The sequence below is a fragment of the Monodelphis domestica genome, chromosome 2 (genome assembly GCF_027887165.1).
Source record: "Monodelphis domestica isolate mMonDom1 chromosome 2, mMonDom1.pri, whole genome shotgun sequence".
Taxonomy (NCBI): domain Eukaryota; kingdom Metazoa; phylum Chordata; class Mammalia; order Didelphimorphia; family Didelphidae; genus Monodelphis; species Monodelphis domestica.
Genome location: NC_077228.1, coordinates 66,581,129 through 66,591,258, shown reverse-complemented (window position 1 = coordinate 66,591,258; position 10,130 = coordinate 66,581,129).

Here is a 10,130-nt window from a genome sequence, read left to right as displayed (position 1 = left end):
AGAGTCACACAACTAAGACATCTCTGAGGTCAGATTTAACCCAGGTCCTCCTTTCTTTAGGCCCGACTCTCAATCCAATGAACCACCTTGCTACTCATTTTTGCCCCCTTTTGTTTCCCTACAGCTTAGCATAAGCACAGGGTAGGTCCTTAATGTTGATTGAAATGAATTGAAAATAATTATAACTAATATTTGTATATTTTTATTTCATTGGATCCTCCCTCACAGCAACCCTGAATGGTAGGTGCCATTTTATAGATAGAGAAACCAAGATGGAGATTATGTGATTTGTCATGATCATAAAGCTAAGTGGACGGGGGCAAAATTTGAATTCTGATTTTCCCCTCTCCAGATCCAGTGTCCTAGCCACTGAGTCAATTCACTGCCTTATGCCAGCATAGGGCAAACCTATCTGAGGAAGATTTTTTTCCCCAAGAAATATTTCTCTTTCAAAATGTTAAGATAATGATTTCTTTTTCCATGTGTAAAGAAAAAATACATTTCTCTTAATACTATGTCAGTCTTCAATGCAAACAAAAAAACAAAACAAAAAACCTCTGTTCTTTTTATTGCCTAACCTGATATTTAAGGGAAAAAAGCATAGAACATATGCATTAATCTGTAAGGTACTAAGTGTCTGGACAAGGTTTGCTGCATATATTTTACACTTTTACATTTAAAATTCTCTGGAAACTATATATTAATTTATAATTATTTATTAAATAGTGAAAAGCAGGTCTCCCATATGGCTAATAGCTTAGATAACCCAAGCTCGCTACTCACCTCCAGTCTCCATTCTCTCTCACTGCTTAGCCAGGGAAAGACCCCAAGAGCTTCCTTGTTCCATAACTTATATATCCCATGACGTCACTTTTCCTGGACCATCCTGATTGGACATACTTAACCTCAGTTTGGGTCAGAGGCCAGTCTTCCAGATGCCAGGAGTCAAGTGGGACAAGAGGCAAGCATCTTCCAGAACGCCAGGGAGCCAAGAGCTTCTGGCACCCTTCCATGCATCCCCCTTATCCAGATGAGCCTAGGGCCTTGTTTTCAATCCAATTGAAGAATGGAACTAAATAGAAACCCAATTCATTAAACACCCCAAGACTGATCTTAGGGTACCCAGAAGGGGGGTACCAACTTGTGTTCAATTCTCAAAACATTTAGTGTTTCCAACTTCTCTTCCCTGATTCTGCTTCCAAATAAAATACTCCTATCTTGCCAAAATATAAAAAAAGGCACGTCATACAACTTTAATTTTTTTGCTAATGAAAATGACAATTGTTACATAACACATTTCAAGGTCCTCAAAGATACTGAAAAAGTAGACCAAAATGTGAACTGGCACAGGACATGAAACAAAAGGACATTTCATAAAGACTTTGAAGTTTAATTGAAGACAGAAGTCTAATTTTATTATTACAAACACTATTCAAAAAAACAGGATGGATAAATAAAATAGTTGCCACTCTGGAGACAGAACTCACAAATGCAAATGTGAACAGTATATTGGAGAGAGTGCTATAAATAGAAACAGCCCTTCTATATCGCAACTTTCTCCATCACAGTTTCAATATATCACAGGGCAGCATAAGAAATTAAATGGAAATTTGGGGGGAGTTTTGCAGAAGACATGCAAAGGCCAGTAGATGACACCAAAAAAAGCTCAGAAACACAGAAATATATGTATAGTATTATATAAAAATCAATATATTTTATCTTTTAATACCATAAAAGAAAAAAGAAAAAATTTAAACTTTTCTAGTATGAAGGGCAAAAAAATTTTTTGTGGATTTTCCAGATTGCAGGGGCCCTAACCTGCAGGATGTGGAAGAGATACCTACAGTTTGTATTCTTAGGCTCAAAGATCACTATAGACAGCAACTGCAGCTATGAAATTGAAAGATTCTTACTCCTTAGAAGGAAAATTATGGCAGAGTCACCAGAGAGGCAACTGGCTGGCAGCATGCTAAACGTTCCGACATCTTGGTGTGGTGGCAGCTATTTGTCTGGGTTTGACGGTGAGTTTGCTCTTGAGCTGATTCAGATTCAGGCATTTTGGCTGAGCCCTTTTGGAGTTCAGGCTGATTCCTTCCTCCTTACTTTCTAGAGCCTCTGGTCTTCCTTCTGGCACTAGCCAGGCAGGAGAAATCCTACTCCCTTTCCTTCTTCCTTCTTCTTAATCTCTTTCCACTATATCAATTAAATCACCATAGATTTCCAGCTCACTTGGGTATTTTATTATTTGGGAATTTCCCTGGTGACCAATTAAATTTAGATTTTAAGTCACAACGAAAAAATTATCTTTACACTGGGCAGCATACAAAAAAAAAGGAGAAACATTGCCTTGCTGATGATTATCTATATAGTAAAAAAAAAAAGCTATGTTTTTTTCAAGTAGTAATGTATGACTGTGTGAGTTGGACTATTAGAAAAACTGAGCACTGAAGAATCAACACTTTTGAATTTTGGTGCTAGAGAAGATTTCTGAGAGTCCCTTGTACAGCAAAGGGTTCAAATCAGTCAATATTTAAATAAATTAATTCAGATTATTCTCTGGAAGGACAAATATTGAAGCTGCAGCTTAAATACTTTGGCCACATAAATGAGAAGACAGGACTCTGGAAAAGACATGTTGGGAAAGGCTGAAGGCAAAAGAAGGAGACAGCAGAGTTTGAAATGAATAGATAATGTCTTGGAAATGACAAACATGAACTTGAATGGACTTCAAGAATTAGCAGAGAGGGTAGCTGGGTGGCTCAGTGGACTGAGAGCTGGGCCTAGAGATGGGAGGTCCTAGGTTCAAATCTGACCTCAGACACTTCCTAACTCTGTGACCTGTGAATCTTAAAATTTCTCAGACTTGTGAATGTTAAAATTTCTCAGACTTTACCTTAGAACACTTGGTTAGGACCATTCCCCATTTTTAAACAATGAAGGTACTTGATCAGGAATGTGAGAACTCTAACATTACTCCACCCATACTTAAGCATACTTTAGGGGAAGATAAAGTTGTAAACTCCTTACGGAACAATGAAAAAATACTTAACCCATACTTATAGTGAGGCAAAAGCCTTAAGCCAAGTCTATTTTTAGATCTAATACAAAAAGGTGCTAAGTACCTATAAAGGTCAGGCAAATTGCAAAGTTGCAAGGGGCAAAGAGGTGTGAACTTACTCAGAAGTTTTAGTCTACCCAGAGAAGTTGAGAACTAAAGAAGGTGTGAATTAAGAATGGTCAGTCCTTTGGAAAACGTCTACTGTGATTGGTAGATGTTAAAACTTAGGGGAGGTGACATAGGAGAAAATTCTCTTTAAAAGGAGGTCAGAAAGGCCTCTGAGAGAGCTTGCCAAAGCTGAATTGAAGGGCTCGGTGGCTAACCTTAGTTGAGCTGAGGAGCTGAACTGGTGGGTCTCTCTGAACACTAGAATCTTGCTTGGGACAAATCTTATGGTGAGTGAATTAAAGACTGACTGATCTCTCTCTTAAGGCTTAAGCCTAGGCTGGCCTAGCCCTTTTCTCATTATTTCCTCTTATTCTCTCTCTCCCTTTCATTAATTCCTTAATTTGTATTAATTAAAATCTCTATAAAACCCAGCTGACTTGGGTATATTTAATATTTGGGAATTTTCCCATGGCAACCACCATATTTTTGATTTAAAACCATATTTTTGCAGTCACAGTTTAAGGCAAACACTCTTTTAACTGTAACAGACCCTGGGCAAGTCACTTAACCCTCATTGCCTGGCCCTTACCATTCTTTTGCCTTAGAACCAATACACAGTATTGATTCTAAGATGGAAGGTAAGGATTAAAAAAAAAATAGTGGAGGATAGAACTTGGCATGTGGTCCATGGGATCACAAGAAGTTGGACATGATTGAATGACTGAACAACAACAAACTTCAAATATATTTGCCTGAAGTATTGCAAATCTCATCAAGAGAGCTTTAAACTGAAAATGGATGTAGAGGAAATTGGGAAGGTAGAAAATTGGCCATCTGTATCTGTCAAGGCAAATAGCATTGTGGGTAACAGGTGCAATATAAGAGGAATAAGAGCAGAAGAAAGAACCAATAATTAAAAGACAACATAGTAACAAAAGAGTCAGCCACAAATCTCAGGGCCTTAAACATTTATATGGTGTGGACCACATTATGGCTATTATGCTTAGTTTGGGGTAACAGCTAAAATAGATATTAATAAGCTAAAACATATCCAGAGGAGGATAACCAGAATAGTGAAAGTACTAAAGGCAATATTATATAATGATTACTTGAAGAAAAGTGAGAAAAAGCAATGCCATCTTTAGAATTTAAACCCCGGAGCCTAGCAGTCTTCTTTAGTGACTAAGTGGGTACAAAGTGGTCCACTTATATCCAGCTGGCCCTAGACCATAGATCTTACTTCACTTTTACCTTTACCTCCCATCTAACCATCCCCTCAGGCCATCTTGCCACCTATCAACTGCTAGTGTCCCCCACTTCTTTCCACCAGAACCAGTACCCTCTATGCTAGACTTGGTCCTTTGCACTCTAGACCTCCAAAATCTATACCCACAGTTCCTGAGAAAGTTAATCCACTCATCTTTGAAATTCTTGTCCTAAAAGCCAGCATTTTTTTTGTTTGGTTAGTGCCTAATTAGAAATTAGTCCATGTAGCCTGCTAGATCTACCTCGTCCTGTGCCCTTTCATACTATATCCATCTCTCTACCTGGCTATCATTCCATCTGTCTTCTCCCACATGAATATTCTCTCCTCCAATCCAAATCCCATTTAACACATTGCTCTACAGCAAACCATTATAGAGCACCATTGCTTCGTCTTCACTGATGGCCAATCACCATCACTAGGACTCCTCAGACTAAAATTTCTTTACATGGTCCATACTCTCCCATATATTCCTGTAATGGAATATATGCTCTTTTAGGTCAAGAAACTATTTTTTTATTTATATCCCGAGGGCTTAGCACCATGTCTGGCACATACTAAATGGTTTTTCATTCATTCATTCTTAGACAATGAGAAGACCTCCTTATATTGGCAGCAGAGAGATTAACATATGAGAATCAAAACTAATGTGGAGGAACTGCTCTAGTCAATAAAAAGAGAGATAGAAAAACAAATATGAGAATATCTCAAAGGAAGAATCAACATGTCTTAATGACTGGTTAAAGATAGAGTACCAATGAGAGTGTTGAGTAAAAAATGATTCCTAAGTTTGGAATTTGGGCAGCTGAGAGAATTGTATTGCCTTTAACAGAAATTGTGACTAGAGCAATATCTGTTTTTGGAAACTACCTGGATATGTCCATATGGAATTGGGTTTTATTTGAAATAACAAAAATGAATTAAAACTTCACATGTACTTTACAAGTAACTGGAGATAGTTATTCACAACAAAGCTTTGTTTCATGAGTGACAAATGAAAATGGCTATAAAGAAAGTTAGAATTATATGTATCCTTTAATCTCTCCTAGTGCTACTGATTCAGTGACTCACACAGTGCTGGAAATGTGTGTTGAGTGTTGGAAATCTGCTCTTCAAATGTGTTTGTTTTTCACATTTAGGAAGTTAAGAAATGAGTGTTTTCCTGTGCTTTAAAATGATGGGAAGGAAGCCTAGTGTCTGCTCTTAATATTATCTCACTCCCTTTTTACCCTTGGAACTAGGATGCATTTTGTCTTGGATGTCTCAGGGCCCTAAGAAATGAGTTGCTAAAAAATTTACAAGCTGAAATTTGGATCCTGACAGTTCCAGATATGGAGGAATTTCATAGCTTCATAGTTATAATCCCTAATGACCTATTTGACCTGTCTGATTGAAACATTCATATTATGTGCAAGATTAGTAAATTAACAGTTTTCTAAGGTTGGGACTTTGGATTGTCATTGTTTTTAAGGCTGTATTCATCAAATAACTAATTACTCTGAAAACACTAGGTTGAAAGCCAATTTAATAAGATAGCATGACATATAGTGGAAATGTAATGGATTTGGAGACAAAAATCATGGGTTTGTACCCTAGCTCTGTCACCTGTGAGATTTTGGGAAAGTCACTTTCCTTTCTGGGCTGACGTTTTCCCAGCTGTAAAATGGAATTGAATTAGATGACCACTAAAGCCTTTCTGTCCTATCCTATGAACCATTTTTTAGCTGATCACCTAAATTTGAACACTCCTATCAATGTAAATTATACTTTACCATACGTTTGGGGTTTGATGTATCTCCTGTCCTTTGTGTAAATTGCCCATCTCCATCTCTCCTCCAGGTTACCCTGGCTTCCTTCAATCCCCCACTAAAATCACAGCTTCGATGGGGAACCCTTTCCCAATCTCTTAGTTCTAACATCTTCCCTCCATTGTCTCCAATTCATCCTGTATATAGTTTATACATAGTTATTTGCATGTTTCTCCCCCGTTAGACTGTGAGTCCTTCAAGAGTAAGTTCTGTCTTTTGACGTTCTTTGTATCCCTGGCACTTAGCATAGTGCCTTACACAGAGTAGGCATTTAATAAGTGTTTGGTGACTGTCACTGTTCCCATTTTCAGGAATCTTAATATCACTGGTACTTGAGATGCAGAATTTGAGACCTATTTATTTTAAACCTTTACCTTCTATCTAAATACTGATACTAAGTTTCACTTCCAAGGCAGGAGAGTGAGGAGGGAGAGACAATTGAGTTTAAGTGACTTGCTCAGGGTCACACAGCTACAACGTATCTGAAACCAAATTTGAACCTCCCAACTCCAGACCTGGCACTCTATCCACTTTACTACCTAGCTGCCCCAAGACATTAGCAGGGCAAGGTGGGGGAAAGTATATATGTATGGTCATAAGGATAAAGTTAAGCAATAGAGTGTAGTAGTTAGCAAGTTATCCTAGAGTGCAAATCCTGCCTTTGACCCATACTGGTTGTGTGAACATAGGCAAGACCTTTGAAGGCAGCTCAGGGGAATGGTGAATAAATGCTGGACCTGGATTAAGGAAGATCTTTGAATCCTGACCTATATGATTATTAAGTATATGACCCTGGATAAGTCACTTAACCTGACAGAGATACAGTTTTCCTCATCTGAAAAGTGGAGAGAATAACACCTACTTCAGACTTATTGAGAGGATCCAATGAGAAAATGTATGTAAATCGTTATATAAATTCTAGTTGTGATTATTAATACTTAGCTTTTTAGTGCCTAAGGCAACTTTCTAAAATTCTAAGTTACTGAACAGGTGCCAAACAAGCTGTGTTGGTAGGAGTTCCCAATGCCACTGAAATCACAGGTCCTGTCCCATTCCATCATATATGGTAAATGCTTTGTTCCTTAAATCAACAGAAAGTCACATTTTCAGAAGCTGAAAACTCAGATGCAATAATGGCGTTTCCTTGAGCCCCAAATATGAAGACAGGCATTCTTTCCTCTGGACCTCATATGTGTTTTTGCAGGCTGCTTATTGAGATGGATTAAAGAGACAGGGTGTTGCAATGTTTTCTCCATAATATCATTCTAAACCTTTGAGCCACATGTTCTTTAGCAAAAAAAAGTAGAGGGGAAAGGATAAAAAAGAAGTTATTTTTGTGCTAAATCCTGGCATTCAACAGACGTGTTTTGAAAAAATCATTATTGCTGTCCAACTACAAGTGTCTCCAGCATCCCAGTTTATTACATGTGATTTATTTCACTACTAAAATAAGATCCTTTTTTTACCACATATGATGATGATTCAAAAATAAAATTAAAAACAATGAAATCACTCATTCGATTGGTTTCCTTTCCCCAAGGGGTTTTAAAAACATTAAAAAAACTTTTCAGAGTCAGATCTTTAGTGGAATTTGAGAACTAAATTCTCATTAGTCTAACAAATAAATGATAGTTAAATCTAATCCTTCTCTAATTCTAAAACAGTTTCCTTGCCATGTTAGCACCAGAAAGAATTTTCCTAAGATGTTTCAACACCCAAACATTTTTGTGATTATTTTGCCTCATCTACAAACTATCTATAATGCTTATTGCTCAGTCATAAAGAGACAAATTATTACCAAGGAAATATATGTCCTTATAGTTAACACCAAAGCAACCCCTGCAGTATTTTTATGCTAAAAAATTATCCCTTGGGACATATGGGGCATTTCTGGGATAATTAATGAGTTGAAAATGGTATGGTTTGCAAAATTTGGTTTGCCATTCTAGAATTTAAACCTATGCAGCAATTGCATATTAATGAATAATGCAAGACATTAGGTCAATGATGGCAGACCTATGGCATGGGTGCCAAAGATGGCACACAGAGAGCTCTTTGTGGGCATGTGGCTAACTTCTCCCCCTATCCCTAGAGTTGGTTACTAGAAAGACAGAGGGACTCAGGTAGAGTTCCCCCCCTCCTCCTCTCCATCGTGTCTGATGACATTTTTTCACATCCCCCACCCTACTGCCAAGCAGCCCAATAGGAGTGCATAGGGGCTAAGGTGGGTGGCTCACAGATGGCAGAGCTGGAGGGGAGCAGAGTGTTCAAGCCACTTCCCTCCCCTTCTCTACACTCACTGAGGGTATTCCTCCCTTCACCCACTTCTCTACCCAACAGCCCTATGGGAGAGCTTTCTCCTTCCCCTGTGTGGGGCAAGAAGGGGGAGAAGGATGAATCTGGCACTTGGTTGCGGAATGGGTATGGCACAGGGTCTTTGGGTGGAGGCTGGCATTCTGTCTTTAAAAGGCTCACCATCACTGCATTACATTAACCAGACAGTTATATTAACTATTTAACTATACAGCAACTTATATAGATTAACTACAGCAATTTTGCCAAAAGAAAAGACCATTTCACAACTGGGGCAAGAGTGACCAGAACTAGACCCCCTTCTCTTTTAATAGCCAATTTATGGATAAGAATCAGAAACATTTTATATAAATAAAACTACCAATGAACAAAAACACAATATGAAACTAATATTCAATTGTTCTGGCAAGACTAAGAGCATTCTTTAAGATTTCTCTTTAAATGTTTATATTAACTTTAGTAACATTATGACCAAATAGTCCTGTTTTGTTGCTATATACCCTTTTTTAGTTTTTTCCCTCCTTTGTATTTTTCAGCTCTTGTTCCACTGTTGAAGTCACTGTGTATATTATATTTATCTTCAATCTAGAACACTTTATGTAGGTTTTTCCATATTTATGTGTACTCTTCACATTTGTAATGTCTTGTGTCACACTATCAGAGGCAATGGTGGCCAGAGAAAGGTTCTAGAATAGGAATCAAAGGATCTAGTATCAAATCATGACTGTTCCAATATATTCTAATGTACATCTATCATTTAGTCTCTTTGAGTCTTATTTTCCTTTTCTGTAAACTGAGAAAGTTGAACTAGATAGCCTTTAAAGTTCCTTCTAGCTCTAAATTTCTGAATTCAAGAATCATGAAATTAATATGACATGCACAAAGTGGAATTTGTTCTGCTATTCCCAAAGTATCCCAAAGCCCATCGTTGATTTCCAATTTTTTCTATACAAATAATGCTGCCTTTTTTATTTCTTTCAGCCAATAACATTCTTATTTGAGGTCTAGTCCTAATAGTGGTATCACTGTGTGAAAAGATATGAACAGTTTTATAGCTCATCTGGTATGCCCTGATGCTTTTTAAAAAATGGCACCAGTTCACAACTCTTACCAGCAATCAAATATTGTGTCTGTTTTTACACGAGCCCCTCCAGCACTGAATTTTATTATTTTTAACTATCTTTGCCAATTAAAAGCCTGTAAAGTATCAGAATAATTTTATTTTATATTCTTTATTACAGAACTCATTTCCTTTAATTTATTTTTATAAGTTTATTATATAGTATATATCGTAGTATATATTATATAAATTAATTTAATTTATAGTCTATAAGGTTAGTTTAATTTTTTTTTTAATCCTTATCTTCTCTCTTCAAATCAGTACTGGTTTTTGGTACCAAGGCAGAAAAGCAGTAAAGGCTAGGTAATGGAAGTTAAGTGACTTGCCCAAGGTCACAGAGGTAGAATGTATTTAAGGCCACCTAGCTATTCTCCCTTTCCCCCTATCTCCAAATAGTTTTAATTTGCTTTATTTTTTATTAAATAATTTGAAAACCTTTTTGCATGGTTATTAATAATA